This window comes from Copidosoma floridanum, unplaced genomic scaffold, assembly GCF_036245765.1.
Source record: "Copidosoma floridanum isolate Cflo_tuat_1 unplaced genomic scaffold, Cflo_Japanese_pri ptg000020l, whole genome shotgun sequence".
Lineage (NCBI taxonomy): Eukaryota > Metazoa > Arthropoda > Insecta > Hymenoptera > Encyrtidae > Copidosoma > Copidosoma floridanum.
Window position 1 is genome coordinate 14,941,075 of NW_028321897.1, and position 16,934 is coordinate 14,958,008.

Consider the following 16,934-nt stretch of genomic DNA (forward strand, 5'->3'; position numbering starts at 1 on the left):
ATTTCTTGAAAATGAATCCAGATAAAATTCTCTTTTTTTTTTTGCCATAATCCTAGATAAGGTAATTACCAAAAACAACACTATGTTTTTGTCACCACAGGAGTCATAGATGTTGCAAAGTCTACTAAATTTTGATAGTAGAGTAACCAATCACATGTGTGTGGAATAAATAAAACATAAAGTTTGTAAATATAATTAGTGATGGCCCTTGGCCAGCTTTGCTCGATCGCTGTCGTTATAAGAAATAACCGAAGCCTACGAAGTATCGACCATAGAGTAGCCAGCCACATATGTAAGGAATTATTAAAAAAAAAGTATACTTGTGTAAAACATATAGCTTGCTCAGCAGGCAACCTCTACTAAGACTTAAATTTTCGTACTTTTGAGCTCAATATTTCAAAAACGCATCAAGATAGAGCTTTGATATTATTTTTCCTATAATCCTTAATAAATTATTTCTTGAAGACCACACGTTTTTTTTGTCACTACAGGAGTTGTAGAGTTTTCTACTTTAAATAAGGATTCATCCTGTATGTATAAGAATTAATGACAACTTAGTAATAGAACAGCAGCAGCAGAACAAAAAAGCATGATAGCTTGGTGTCAGTTTGTGTCTACAGTTGTAAAATTATTTTTTTATATTCGTTATTTTCGAGTGGATCAAGCTCGTAAAGTAATGTCATAACACTTGAAAAAGTATCTACGTGGGATACCACGTAGGTTAATTCCATGATTTAACAGAGGCTCTAACAAGGGTTACTGATTACAATTTTTCAATGTGTTTTAATGATAATAATGATAGTAAGGTTTTTTATGTAACTTTTTTTTATTCGCTGGTTTTTTTTTAAAGGACAGCTTATTTTTGGTGAACTAGTTTTTAACTAGAAGAAAAAAAAAAGTTTTAATTGATTAAAAGAGTAGTTTAAATACAATTTTAATTACTGACCAACGTAAGAATCTCTGTTAAACTGTAAAATTACAATGTTTTCAAACTACTTAAGAAGATCGAGTATTAAAGAGTATTTTATTATGTTGGGAAGAAAAGTCATTAAGGAGTGAAGTGATTTACCCCTCTTGTGGTGTGAGATTTGTCTATATAAGAAAAAAAGCAACTAATCCACATGTACCAAGATGAGATAGGTCAGCCTGCTTTTAACTAAGTACGAAAAATTATTCAGGGTTTTTATAAGATTAGTAAGGAGTGCTTCGTATGGTAATTTGAATTGCTTGCAAGGTGAGATTTAATGATTCTAAAAAGAATGAGTAAATAAATTACCTCTACCTAGGGTCATGTGGGTAAGCCTGCTTGTAGCTTGCTAGGGGTGGTTTTCAGGTGTTAATTGGGGGGTGAGTGCCTTATGTGGCTTGGTTAGGGGATAAGTGGTTTGAATGGCTGGCAATGTTAGACTTACTTTAAGTTTAAGAGATACTTTAAGTTTTTCACTATCAAGTGGAAAATGCTAGTCAGCTACAGCTGAAAGGGCTTTGAAACTAGTGTTGCAAAACACATGTTATTCTGCTATTTGAAAGCGTGATTCTTTGAACTGATAGCTGTTTCTTAAACTTTAATTTTAAATTTTAAATAATACTTCTAACTACAAACTTTTGTTTGATAAATATTTCTTCTCGTACTTGTTCGTCCCAACTTACTTTACTTTTTCAAACTTCCTGCATTAAAATTTTTGCGTGAACTATCAGAGGATTTAAAAAACCTTAAAAATCAGAAGCAGACATTATTGATTTTTAAAAATCCTTTTTTCGAAGGTCTCTTTGTTTCTCTTACTAGCTCGCAATTAATTTTTATCAAACTTAAATGAAACGTTAATGTGCCCGATTCTCGAAATGATTCAAAACCTGAAACTTCTTCTTCACCATTTTCATCCAAATTCACATTCACTTAAATTTCTTATTTATTTTTTTTCTATTTGACGCAGGCAAAGATGAATTCTTGTTTCCAGCCGAACCATGCATAGTCCATTTAGCACAGAATTAATTGAAAATGATTGTTTTACTCTTCAAGATGCTCTTTCTAACAAGTTGCAACTATTAAGAAAATTATCCACATAACAGTTATGTACCAGACTTCTTGCGGTACCATGGTTTTTTTAAACTAATTGAGCTACATTAATAATGTTCAAAATAGTACAAGGTGATGATTCTTCTTCGAATAAAAACGAAGTTATTATGTGTTATTTCAGCTCGTGCGTTCAGTCTCCACCTCTCCATAAAAAGCACTGAGCATCGCCGTATTCTTAACGAATTTTTATCATCAAAAACGTGTCGTGCAAATTCGATTTGAAAAGAACTGATCCATCGAGCAATAAGTTATTAAGACTTTCTTGCCCCAGACCTTAATTTTTTATCATAAGCTAATCAAAGTTTGCCCAGCTTATTGACGTTCTGAATCCTAAAATGAGATTGACACTAAGTTATTTTCTCCTGTTGATTTCTTCATTGCTTTGACTGAAAATCCTTTATCTACCGATTTATCTTTTTCTTGGTAATATGTCGCCACATTACTTTTTTTCTATAATAATCAAGTTTCATTACTATAGATGGTAATCTTTGAATTGCGTTTATACGGCTATTGAGTAAAGACTGATCTTTCTTCTTCGTAAAAGACCAACCTTCTCACTATTACCTATATACTTGTAGAGTTTTTCCAGAATTTTAATGGCACGATCTTTAGTTCTTTCATCTTTTCTACATTTGACAGTGTCAATTTTGAAATGAAGTTTAACCAACTTACTGTCATTGTTATTGCATTTTGAAATATGACTTTAGTGGTTTATTTTGGTAGTCTTTTATTTTTTTAATCTTTATTTACCTATACGTATAATTTTTGGCAGCCTTTGTGTACGTCACTCTTTAAAATAAAGTCTTCATAGTCTATCAACTTCATTGTCTTATCCACTAAATATACTAGGTGTACTTTTAAAAACTTGAACGCGCACTTCTGCCTCTTTGAAACATAAATGTTATACTTGCACTTACATTTGCATTCGAAAATAATACTGTTACGTCGGTGCAACGTACCATTCCAGCCTAAGCTTTCGTTTAATAGCTCGGGACTCACACTGGACAAGTAGGTGGGACGCGGGGCTAAAAGGTAGTTATTTTTCTTGTCTGAGTATTTAAAAGGGGGTAAGGGCGACCGTTTTGATTAAATCGACGCGATTGTCAAGCAATAATGTGATGTACTTGTTCGCAGCGCGCCTCAGATTTATCGAGGATACTTGGTGTGATGTGTCGTACCGTATCCCGTTCGCGATCTAGAGGTTACCAGTACCGTAACGAGCAAAGGTAGTTACACTCTAGAGGTTACGTAAGGGGGGAAAATGGTTTAAGTTTGTGACCGGTGTAGGATCCACCAGTACCATCCGGGGTAAATGTGATTGTCCTAGACCTTACGTGAGGAGTAATTTGTCTATTTAAATTCGTAACGTGATATTTACTAATACCGAATTTTGAACTGAGAGAAAAAGGAAGAAAAACTTTCACTTTAATATCACAATTTGACTTACTTTTATTTCTGGTCTTAAAGTATACACCGGAGCGAACCAGCGTGGGGTGTCCGAGATCGAAGATTGAAAACCGCACTCGTGGAGGATCGTGGGATAGCAGAGGCGGACTCTTGCTACTTAGTCAACCGTTCAAGAGTGGAAATTAAACTGTGTTTTTTCTGTGCCTTCAGGCCCTTTTTATAAGGAGTAGCGGACCTCAGTGACGCGCTGGTTCAATATCAACGCAGGAGAGCTTGCCAGGGGAAAATCTTGCAAAAATGATAATAGCCGAAAATCTCATTGGCTAGAACTGCTCTAGTTCAGCCACTCAAAAATTGGCACTTTCCACATCTAGTTTACTCTCCTGTTTGCGCTAAGAGAAGGAAAAGAAATCTCACCTGCTTATGCCCTTCCTTTCCCTTTTACAACGACGTTGACAGAATTTCAATATATTTTAACCTTAACATTACGACAAGATATTGTTAATATTGACTAATGCTAAAAATCAGTTGTTCGTTTAGCTAAGCTCATTGCAAAAAGAGCGGTGAAAATCGCTTAACAATTCGGTTGATGCTAGGGTGAAAAAACGATCGGTGAGTTGTTAATTAATACTACTACTTAAGCGCCAAAACGGTGGCTGCGGCCGTACTAACTTATAACTAGCAGTGGTATTTATAATAATAGTTAGAATAATAACAATGATAATAATAATAATAAAAATAATAGTTTTAATAGCAATAACAATAATCATACTAATGATAATAAGAATAGCAGTTGTTAGAATACTAGTGTTTTGCCTGTTGTGAGTTAACATATTTTGTTTTACCAATGGCTCAACTGTTTATAATGTTACAATAATAATACGGAATTTTGGTAGAATTTCAGTAAACATGATTTTCTGCTGCTAGTAGTAGGAGAGGAAGTCGTCTCGTGGTACCCTAGGAAATCAGAAACTTGGTTACCCCTATTGGAAGCAGGCATATGGACTCTCTCTCCGAGTCAAGAAAAGGGAAAGGGTTACTTTCCGTTTTCCTTTACATTCAGAAAAAAGTGTTAGCAATCAGCTAGATTACAAATTAGATTATTGCAGTATGTTTATGAAATTATTAATGTGATGCAAAAAAGGTTACTCTCTATATCATGAGCTCGCGAACTTAAATGGTAAAACTTGGATACTTTCTTGAAGGTTACTTATGTTGTGCACCAGGTTTGTTATAATTAATATGTAATTTTAATGCATTAAATATTTCAGTTTAACTGTTCCCAGTTAAACTTTTGTATCTACGGTTGGAAAAAAATATTTTATTTTGCATTTTCGGTCAGCGTGGGCCAGCGTGCATGTATGTGAGTCATGCATGGTCGTAGTATCTTAGCTACGAGTATTCTTGTAGGTGATTCACCTCTTTGCAGATGCATATTGGCCCCTGCGTTTGGAGTTATAAAATTGGCACGAAAAGTTTTAAAGAAAGGGGAAAAAAAAAATTAATGTGGACACCAATGTTACAATACAGTTCCTGAAATTGAGACATTCTTTCATATAAATTAGTATTAAGTTATAAGTAATTAGCACAGATTGAAGTAACCTTTAAAACGCAACAAATTCAATGTCAAATAAAAAGATGAGTGGCCATGTGATCTGCAGTTTACAGATTGCTCAAAAAATTATTTAACTTAACTGCAGATGACAGAAGGCATTTATTGCCAAAAAAGCATTAGATTTACTAAAAATTAAATCTTTATCAACATACCTCAATATTTTTTTTTTTTCTGTTACTTTATAAATAAACCAAAAAAGTCAGAAACATTTCAAACTGAAGAGTTACTTTTTCTTTTACTGCAACAAAGAACACAGAGCTCTAAAACTACCATTGCATATTTTGTGACAGAACACAAAGTCTCGATTCAGTTTGCAGATAATTTAATACCACTGATTTAAAAGGTGGTACTTGATCAGCCAGCAGAGAAGTGCATGTAGATGAAGTGGAGAAAAGCCTTTCACGTTATTAAAACAGTGCGTTAACTTTGTTTTATTAAAAGCGTTGTAAGCATATTAAAAGAAGTTTATCATTTTATCCTTACAAACAAAATCACTGATATAAGCAATACAAAACTTTTAGGCATTTTAGAGTGGCATTTTGATATAACACAAAAAAAAATTTGTTCACTTTTTTAGCATAAACTTTAACTTTTAGAATTAGGTCTTCTACGAGGCTTAGATTTAGATATTTTTTTAATTTAAAACAAAATTTTCAGAAACAATAGTGCCACTAGAATAAAATTTAACATCTGTAGCTTGCGATAATATTACAGTCATGACAGAAGAAAAGAATGATTTTCATAAGTAATTTAATAATGTCTTTTCTCTTTAGTATTATTAAACTGTAAATGCCACACCTCTGCCTTAGTTGCCAAGTCGAGTAGCAGTTGAATCTTAAAAATAATTTAAACTACGATCAAGGTGATACACAATTACTTTTTTTACAGCCCAAAACGTTCCAAGAACCATTGAGAATGTCTCGGTTGACGTTTAAATTAGTCTACACTATAATAACTTTAAATGATCTTTGTTGTTCGTGATTACATAAAAGAAGTCTCCGATTTATAGTTTTTTCCGTAGGCTCCCAAAGTCATTGCTCAAACGTCGCCATAGTTAATTAATGAAATTCTAAGAAATTTTTAATTTTTGTACAACGTTGTTAGAAGAAATTTACTACGCTTCTTAGAATATCATACTTTGTTGTGGTATGTAGATTTTGTTAAGTCATCAGTAGTGTTGAGTGTTAAGATGCATCTACATTAACTAACTTAAGACCTTTCAACTGTGCTATTAGATATCATTAAGACAAACTTTCTTCTTATCTTCCTTAATAAATGATATTTTCTAATTGCATGTTTTGAAAGAAAGTTCTTCTAATAAATATGGTAATATGCTAGGTTGAAATATGACTCTTGATAAAAGTACTAAGATTGCAGGTTTATTTCTAGAGAATTGTTATGTAAAATAATAAAAACGAAAGGGCAAACAATTTTGCATTATAATTTTAAAAAAAATGCAGTTTGAACTTAACTGCTTTACTGAGTATAGTTCTTTTTTTGTTGTGTACCTACGATGATAAAAGAGTTAACCAGAGATCTGTTATCAAAATCAAGTATTTGTCTTCCCTGTGTTGCTCAGCTCAAACTTTTTTCTAGTTTCTGTAATCACTCATATTTTTGTATTTGCAATTAAAGTTTCATAAAAGTACCTACGTTATTATATAGTAATACCTATGTACTTGTATAAAGTTATATACAAGTTCATCTCTACGTTATTATTTACGAATAACTTTCAAGTTAATAATGTAAAATGTATCACATCAAGTTAAAATTTTTCATGTTCTTGCAACTAAAACAACTTCACAAGCTGTAGGCAATACCCTTAGAGTAGTGTGAAATCTGTCTTGTACAGTACTCTATGCCACTAGTTTGTAATCACGCTGTGTTTTTTTTCTTTTTCTTTTTTTGCTTAGGCGTGTAGAGTTCTGCTTCTTCTACTTTAAACCTTTATTTTTTATGTCTTTGTCCCTACTTTATCTTACAACTTTTTAACAAACAGCAATAGTTGTAGAACTAATAGGCTCCATCAGTGCTCAAAGCCGTAGATGGACACGTTTACCGTTAGCACTGTCAAGCAACTTACTGGGCTCTTTATCTTCCACTTTTTTTTTTCTGTTATCCCAAATTCTTAACCCCACTAATCCATAAATCCATAGCTCACATATGGATCTGAGGCTGCCTCCCCCTACAGTGGTACTAGATCACCCCACCCCTTTTCTTTTGTGAGATTACTCTAGTATAGGAAAGTTCATTTTGACCTGAACACAGCACTCATAAATTTAGAATTCTTTTTTAGAAGTCCAAACAATTTTTTAGTCAATTGTTATAAATGTAAGAAAAAAGTACAAAAAAAAAATTTTCAAACTCTAATTGGATTTGAACCTCGGGCTCCAGGGTAATAGCCAGGTACGTGGCCGAATGTGTGACGAGTAGTAAAAAGGAAAATGTACTGATACAGATAAACGTCGTAGGTATTTGCATGTTTAAATAAGCATAAAATTGTTTTACAATTTATTTTAAATTTTTTTTCGTTTGTGCTTAAATAAGTAAATGTTGTTAAGATATTCAAGTTTATTAAATCAATATTTATTCACACTAACTCTCAATAGGGCTTGAACCTCAGTCTCCAGGTTGACAGTCCAGTACGTTACTGACTGTATCATCGAAGAGTTGGTATGCTGGTATGTTGATCGAGAAGATGTCTTATTGGCAGTGAGTGTTACACAAAATGACTGAAGGATAACCTAATGATGACCTTAGTCTCGTGTAAGTTTGTCCTTAAGATGACTTAAAGATGCCAAAAAATGTCTTGAAGTTAACTTGAAGACAACTAAAAAATAACTCAAACATTACTCTGCAATTGACTGAGACGCGCGCTTGATGAGATTCCCAACCAAACGCTATGATTTGTGAGGTAGAACCATTCAATTTTACGTCTTAAAACAAGCGTAGCCGAACAAAATCGACTTAGTTTATTTATTAGCTACTGCTTGCATGGTAAATGTAAGAAATGACATCAAAAATACTCACACCCATTCCATAGACCCAGGCACATCCATGAGAATCTTCATGTTTAGTCCTACGCTATAATGTGCATAGTTACCCTTGTATGTTCCATTGTAACGGGGAAGAACAGTAGCCAGTTTAAGGCTTTGCATATTAACTATGCATTTGTGGTCGCGGTGGCGCAACGGTAGAGTTGCAGTTCCGTCGATCTCCGAGGTTAAGCAGCATTCGGCGTGGTAAGTACTTGGATGGGTGACCGCTTGGTCACCATTCGAGTCTCGCCGTTTCGCCTGTGCTCTTGATTCTCGAAGGTCGATTAACTGTTTCTCTGACTCTTCGTCTACGTGATCATAGGTGTGACTGAGTTGGTCCATATGTTTATGTATGGATATGTATAAACATCTGGTCATAACTCAGGTGTACCGGTGGCTAATTAACACTATGCTTGTGTAAAAAAATGCCATGTCTCAGCCTACGGGCGATGATGAATAAAAAAAAAAAAAAAAAAAAAAAAAAAACTATGCATTTGACTGATTACGATTCCTTAAAACTTTCAAATAGCTTCTTCTTATACTAGTATATCTTATGATAGTTATATTTCATGATACTTCACTCTCTGATAAATCTTTATTTTTAATTTTTCTGATTCCTGTTTTTTCTATTTAGTACACTTAACATACCTGTCAATGAGCTTCTCACAATCTTTGTATTTTTAATCGTACTCCTTCTCTGCACTCTGACCCTTTCTTATGACGATTAAAACATAAATTATGTTAGCAGAGTTATTTATCAGCCTTTATAGCTCAATTTTTTAGTCGTGATATTAATGAAGACTATCACAAAATTTTCACAATATTTTAGTAGTAGTTAAGGTTATTGGTTATAGTAATTAATAAGGGCAGTTAAGTGGATTATCGCCTAATTAATTATAAATCTGTAATATTACTGTAGCAAACAACTTAATCTCAACTAGATATATAAAATAAGTTGTCGGAAAATAACAGCCTTATTTAATTACTAACAGTCAATGGGGATGGATCATCAAAGAAAAATTGTAGTAAAAGAGCTCTAGAAACTAGCTCGTCGTTACTATCCTCAACAAAAGTATGATACCTAAAGCTTGGATGAAAGATGGCAGGCTACTCTTGTAAAAAAATACTCTATGCGTGTGAAAACAAAGGTCCTCGGTATAAAATAACTTTAATGGATGTAGTTTCGAAGTATACATGAACTGTACCTGTTAAAAAAAGAACTGTTGAAGATGTTTCAGCAGCAATAAAATCTGTATGAGTAGATGTTTGAGTACCAAGAAATCTACATACTCAATAGGGTAAAGTATTCTATGATCAATGTGATTAGGACCTTAAGGAAAAATGTAACATCAATTCGTACTCAACACTCAGCAATCTCAAAGCATTTGTATCTGAACGATTCCACTGCACTTTGAAAAACAATATGTGGACGGGGACGAAGTTAGGCCCATTTAGAAATAATAAGTGGCCTTATATTTCACCTGATTTAGTTGCAACCTATAACGTTCAAAAGGATCAAACAATTTGTATAAAGCCTAATGATGTTACAGCTGCTAATTAAGCTCAAGTTCAACGAAAATACAAGGTTAATTATGAAAGGCTAAAAAGGCCAAAGTTCAAAGTTAATAATAAAGTACATGTAAGGAAAGCTTAAAATGTATGTGAAGAAGACTTCACCAAACTAGCACTTAAAATATTTACTGCATGTATAGTATTCTGTGTGTAAAGGGTTTTATAAGCAAGGACTTCTAAAATTTAAATATTCAGACATATATCTGCTGTAAAAAGTCATGAAAAAACGTTGTTCTATGGTTTATGTTAAGTAGTTAAAATTCAATAAATCACACAACAGTTCAATTAATTTGTCAGATATTTAGAAAAGAGAGGAAGTGGAGGGGGCCCCATCTAGCGTCCCATCTTCTGATAAATAATCTTTCATGCAAATCTACCTCCATAAACTTTTTCTTTCTTATTATGTGTATGAATTTATATTCTTTATTATAATGGTAGATAATAAGTAAAGGATATTCTGGGATTTTTTTTCTAAACTTATTACATAAAACATTATTAGCTTCAAGTGCATTTGAACAACAAACTGGAATGAAGGTCTAAAATTTGCCATGGATGGTGAAGACAACTCTGTATGTAAACGCAGTATTAACCTTTTTATGCTCAGTCCCCACGTATTTTTACTCCTTCTTTAGTTGCTGCAGCCTTATTGTTGAGAAATAGTTGTTGTTAGAGATATTGTTCAATGCAGCAAACTGTATTTTACTAAAACAATCGTTGTTGTTTGCATTATGTTTATATGTAATGCGTTATTATACCCCTCTTTAACTTCTTTCTATCTTTAAAACTTTATTCAATATAAACAGATAAGATATTCTTCTTATTTTGAGGTATGCGAGAGAAACATATATCTCTGTTGTCGTACGGGTATTCACAGAACTTCGTCAGATAATAAGTACTACAAGATTTTTTTATAAGGACATGAATTTTTTCACTTGTACGTTTTACTCGGACAAAGTAAGAAATACGTATTTCTTTCTCTTTATCAGATGTATTAATCGTTGTAGTCCTTTTTTAAAATCTAGATTGTAACGATTGAGATACACGTAGCTGCTGCTTAATTGTCGTTTGTTCTTTAGGTACGTTGCAGGATGTTTTATTCGCAAACATTTTTGGAGGTGCCAATACTGGTACCTCTCTTCTCATGGCGTCAATAAGGATTCATTGGGATCTTATCATCAATGACGTAACGGTATCTGCGGCTTCTAAAAGTGCACACTATGTGGCCTCTTAGCTGGTATGTGGAATAGCAAAGGACTGCTTTTTTGTAAGTCTTAAGGTGTGTCATAAAATTGAAGCATTTGTTTCAGGCCTCACTAGTCTCAGGATTCCTAAAGTATAAGTATGTGACAATCTTAAAAAATTGTTTCTCTAAATACGTATGATGACGTGCTGGAAAAACATAGATAGATACAATTATTATTCTTCACGCTATGTCGTTATTTCGTGGTTTTACAACACAGCAAAACAATTGTTTTTAAGACATTCTAAAGGTTACTATTAGAAAAATTAACAACTAAGTAGGGTGTGGCAGTAATAAGAGAGAACAGGGTGAAATTAAAAGTAGGGGTTATGTAATGTTCGTATCTATAAATATAATTTCCATACGTGATGCTGATTATTGCATTAAATATGAACTCTCTTTTTTTATACAGCTTTAAATTTGTAGTCTTAAAACTAAGGAATGTGTTTTCTTGATGTAGAACGTACCTTATTAAGTAATAAGATTTCATTATTGAGGTAACGGTCTGCTACTATTGCCTTTCTTCTGTAAGACGAAGGTTTTATCAAAAGTATGCCTCAGTTCTTAAATCCAAAAAAAAAAAAGTTTATTTCATGTTCATTTTTTAATTTGCGTTTCTTCTGATGGTTTTGAAGTATTCCGTTCAATACTTGGTTTTATTATTCAGCAATGCTACAATAGCACCTTCAGGGTCCATGTACTTTTCACATCCTTAAAGAAGTCATCCTGATCGATATAAAACAGTATATCAATATCCTAGGGTTTTAAATCCAGAAAAATCATCACAGAAGTAGGGGTAAACGCTCCATCTACCGTACACCCGTAAATTTAGCTTACTTTTACTTTTAAACTGAAATTCACTGTTCATCAAACCAAGAAGATTCCTTAATCAACATCATTAGAACATAATTAACACAGTTTACTTAATATTGACCAAAAAAGAATATTTATATTTTTTTAATATCCCGTAGAAAAATATAGAAATATTCTTTTTTGGTCAATATAAAGTAAACTGTGTTAATTATGTTTTGATGATGTTGATTAAGCAATCTTCTTGGTTTGATGAACAGTGAATTTCAGTTTAAAAGTAAAAGTAAGCTGAATTTTATTTTCTTCATTAATTGTCTTAGTAAGTTCTTCAATAAATGATTCAGTAGTGTAAGTGGCTGTTATAGTTCATTGAGTATAATTATAAAATCCAAAAATATGTGTATTTCATTGATGTTTTCTTTGCTTACTAATTGTTTAATAACATTATAATCAAGATAATCTACGTTGACCTTAGTATTTATTGTTATTTTTAAGTAAGAGTACATCATGAAGCCTAGAAGTAAAAATTGTGACAAATTACTATTGATTCATAAGTCTTTTTAAAACTTTTGTGGTGTATAGCATAAAAGTATAAAATTTAGTGATTTTATAAGAGATCAAGTTTTGAATGCATAAAGTTTGTCAGATTTTTTTTTTTCAACATAAAGCTCAGTAAGTATACGTTTTTTCACTTCTTGTTTTTCTCATTTCTTCATAAAACATCTTTATCTTTTACTCCTTTTTGTAAATTTATTCTATTGAGATACACTATACTTTAATTCTTTTTTGGGTGTCACAAATAACCATTAGTTATATTAGCTGACAAGTAAATACACTGAGTTTTTACTTTTTGTAAGAATACTATCCCACAGTCTTAAAATTGTTCTAGTACAGGTCTAAAGAGCATTAAAATTTTAAAATTTCTCATTTATTCACAAAAAAGGGTTCTTTTAATAATGTTATAGCTGAGTATCTATAACTATAAGCCGTTTCATTATATTGATTCAACTTTGTTTAATCACCAGTACTTACTACGATCTGCTGCTACTGCTTACTTAGAGAACGATGATTTTGTGTAGGTGTATCCATGATTTCATAATTTAAGTAGTATGACTGAATATAGTCTACAAAAGTTAAAACTATCTTGAGTCTTGTCTCTAAATAAAAATATTAATCATGTATCTTACAATATACTTACAGTTTTGTAAAGTTAAACAATTCCTTAAAATTTAGCTGCATGAATGAAGCTTTCCTCTGTATTCAATTTGATGTACTACTCTTAATTAGTATGCAAACTCTCAATACAACTGTCCCTGACATTTATATAGTCTTTGTGACAAAGACAAAGTGTCCTTTAGCAATTCTTTTAATAGTTGAAGAAAGTGTTGATCTGGGTGGTAAAGTAACTTTACCTTTCGCACAGATTTCTACAGTATTTATATTGTCTAACAATATTGCTTTAAGGCTTTTTAATCGCATGATTTTTATGTTTGAACGATTTATTTCTATATAATAAGTACATCTAAAATAATCGAAATGTTCGACACAATATCGTAGAATTTTATTTTATTTGGAAGTTACTGTGTATTCTCACATAAGTTTGTTAACATCAAGCCATATTCCTACCTGACAGTCAATTTTTGTGACATTATTACATTATTAGTTCATTCCAGGGTTGAATTTTTAGTGGTTCTATGCTATAGTTCTCATGAAAAGAATGGTTTAAATCTATGAGTTCTGTAGGTACCATTATCATAAAGATGACCACCATACTCTACATAGTTGTCTTTTCTAAATAACATGTAGAATATTATTCTTAAAAGGATACTTCTTGAAAACTCGTTTTAGCTAATCTGAGTGTTTTCTTACAATTTGTTTACTTTTTTTCTTAAGCAATACATTGCTTCTATCTAAAATTTTTTTTACCCTCAGGAGCTTAGTATATAGGCAATTTAATTAATGAGTTCTTACTTATTTCTACAGACATGTAATCGCTGTTTTTTTTATCATCTTTTTTTTGCCTGCAACTTTTAATCTTATTTGTTGGTGTTTAAAATCAAAACATTTAATTGAGAATGATGAGCTCGTAAAAAACTTTGCCAGGACCATAGGGAAGTAGGCGGAAAGTTGGAGGTGCAAATGAAGACACCAAACACTTGGGACTCAATCATTTTGATAAAGTACAAGCTCTCCGTATTGTTTGATTTAACTTTGAATCAACTTTAACTACATTACACTAAACTTTCTTTACACAGATTAAACAGTAATAAAAGCCATTAGCTCAATAACGATAGATATTCTTTCTTACATTACCACTTAAAATGGAGCGAGCTCAGAGGAGCAACGAGAAATGCTTTACTAGCTTGAAAGGTGGAAGTGCTCTGAAGAGCGAACTCATCCCTTTTCTCCAACTCAGCACGTTTAATAAATATGTATGTGGTAGGTGCGCGAACTCGTTATTCTTTAGTACATGGATCACACACAGTGGTGAGACTATACCTGCATCACACGGCGATTGACTAAGTCCTGTGTTTTCCTATAGGCTTACGCCAATAGGAACACGCCAATACTCATGTGATATTATGTATTTTCCCGGGTTAATGCGTCAACGATAGCTGCAAGTATAAAAGAACGTTTTGTTGTTTTTAAAAAAAAAGTAGTTCTAATGGTTACACAGATTCTGATTAGTAGTGTATACAATGTTCATTATTTTATAAAAAAAAGTTAGAGTAAGGACCACGGTCTTTTATCAATGTTTTCAACAAAATAAGTAAGAAATCATAAAAAGTAAGGAAGTATATTACGCATCAAGGAAAGAAAGTACGGCATTTTCTCCCAGGTGTCAGTGGCTACCCGAGCCAAAGGCGAGGGTGGCAAATACCTGGGAGATGATACCGCACTTCTTTCCCGATGCCCAATTGGGATTTTTTCTCTTCCTTTGCTTATAATATGAAATTTTTTTATGATTTGAGAGAGAAAAAAGCAACATAACGTTTAAGGTGAAAATTGCATTTACTTCTTATTAGGAAAGGAAACAGGAAACAAAGTCGTACGTGCGGTGGAGGTATAAGAAAAAATTCTATTAAATCCAGAATGAGACTTAGAAGTAAGCTTACAAACTAGGAGAATAATACTAATCCCTCTTTACTGGGCTCAGCTATTTAAGCCACAGAGCGTAACTCAGGGGGCGTATAAGACTCTAAAGTCATTAACTGTGCGTTAACAAATTCATTTAACTGTGCCAGTGAAGGCGGTTCAGTGGTTGCACCTAACTGTTGGTGCCAATCACTGGCACACTCAGAAAATATTGGGGCATCCTCTGCCAATGCATGTGCATACAACGCTCAAAGTGCCCTTATAGTTATGACCTCAGTCACTTGTTCAGTAGCTGCACAAGTCAGAATGTCTTGCACTCTAGAGTTGGGTGGCAGTGACTTAGTATTAGAGGATAACTGATACTATAGTGACTTATGTATCAGAATCTCTGTTTTAATGTGCATGTAAGTATATGCGTCAGTCATTACTTCATTACTGCTTACAATTTGTAATTGAGTCATACACTTGTGCACCAATATGTGAGTGTTCATAATAGACAAATTTTCATCCAACCTCAATAAGTTAAATGCTTTGATTGTGAGACAACGTCCCAATTAATGGGAAATTTTGAAATTAAATAATGTATGAATAATGGACAATATATAGGATTGTAAAAAAAGTTCATTAAATTATACGTAGAAAAATTTATTAGATTAAATTCTTTGTCAAGATATTCTTTTTCTCATGAATTCAGGTGTTCTTAAATATATTTAAAAACAAAAATCAGTATTTTTCATGTGAATTTTTTTATTTATAATTATATCTCAGTATTCGTACATCTAAAACTTAAAGGTTCTAAATAATAGTACAGCATGTAAGTACCTTATACGTACACTTTAATTTCATGCCTTTGGCCCACTAAGTAAGACCCAGCAAAGTTGTGTTGTTTTTACTTGCAAATCATTCATTCTGGTATGTGAAATTAAAGACAGTGTATCTTAATCAATTTTAAAGTTATTGTAATTGGTATCCAGCTTTACAGTTAGATAATTATTGACATACAGTAATAAATCGTCTACAAAACCTCAAAAGTTAGCAGCCGTAGGATTCTTTAAGTTGTAATTACCTACTTAATCAACAATATTTATTGATTTTAGCGAAAGAACGAAAGAAAAAAAGAAAGAAAAGATTGACAGAAAAATATCAAGAAAAGCCGATAAAGGTATAAATAAACTTTTTAATCCACTGGATGCAATGAAAGTTATCAGCATAAAGTAAAACATACAACCAACATTAATAGCAGCTTTATAAATTACAGCCTTAATAAAAAATATTCCAGTGAAAATACAACTAATGCTCGTTTACTATAACAATATTTAACTACCCAATCAAAAGTGTCACTGTAGCACCATACTTCTGGCTCAACATCCGCACCAGAACACTTGTGCAGCTGCTGCCCAAGTGCAGTACTGCTACTGTACTATTCTCATGCGTCTTCTGCTTTAGTATGAGTAAGGGAACGGCAGCCGTACCACTTGTGCTGCGCAAGCCCCAATATGTTCTCAGTGAAGTATTGACATCTTATTTTTTAGTAACAACTCCTATAAACAAATTTCCTAGACCATGTTCTTATCTGCTCCGAGCTTCCAGGGCTGCAAACAACCTAACGGTATTACTCATTGATGATTGAAGTTCACTTACTTACTTTTCATAGGATTGTCGTTTAGAATTGAGTTCATACAATTAGTTACTTGGCAACGTTAATTGTCGTATTAATCACACAGGGTGCTCTAAGCTTGGACATAGTTATCAGCAATTAGAGGCAAGTTTCTGATAAGCTTAGCAGCTTTACCAGTTATCTGTGAGCTATGAAATAAATGCTTGCGAATCAATGGTATCTCATTTTTATTGTGCACCAATGCACGAAAGATATCTTTTGATTTTAGCTAACCATTTGGATCACCGCTGAAGTGTGGGAGCTCTTTACTAGGTAAGGTTGACGCTGTAGAATTAATGATGCCTGCTCTGAGGGAAGTGCTCTGTCTGTTTTGAGACCTCTGGCTGTCTAAGTTGATTAAAATAATCAATATACTTACCATTATTTCAATAACAGGAATTTTCTCCTTTAATAAAGGCATT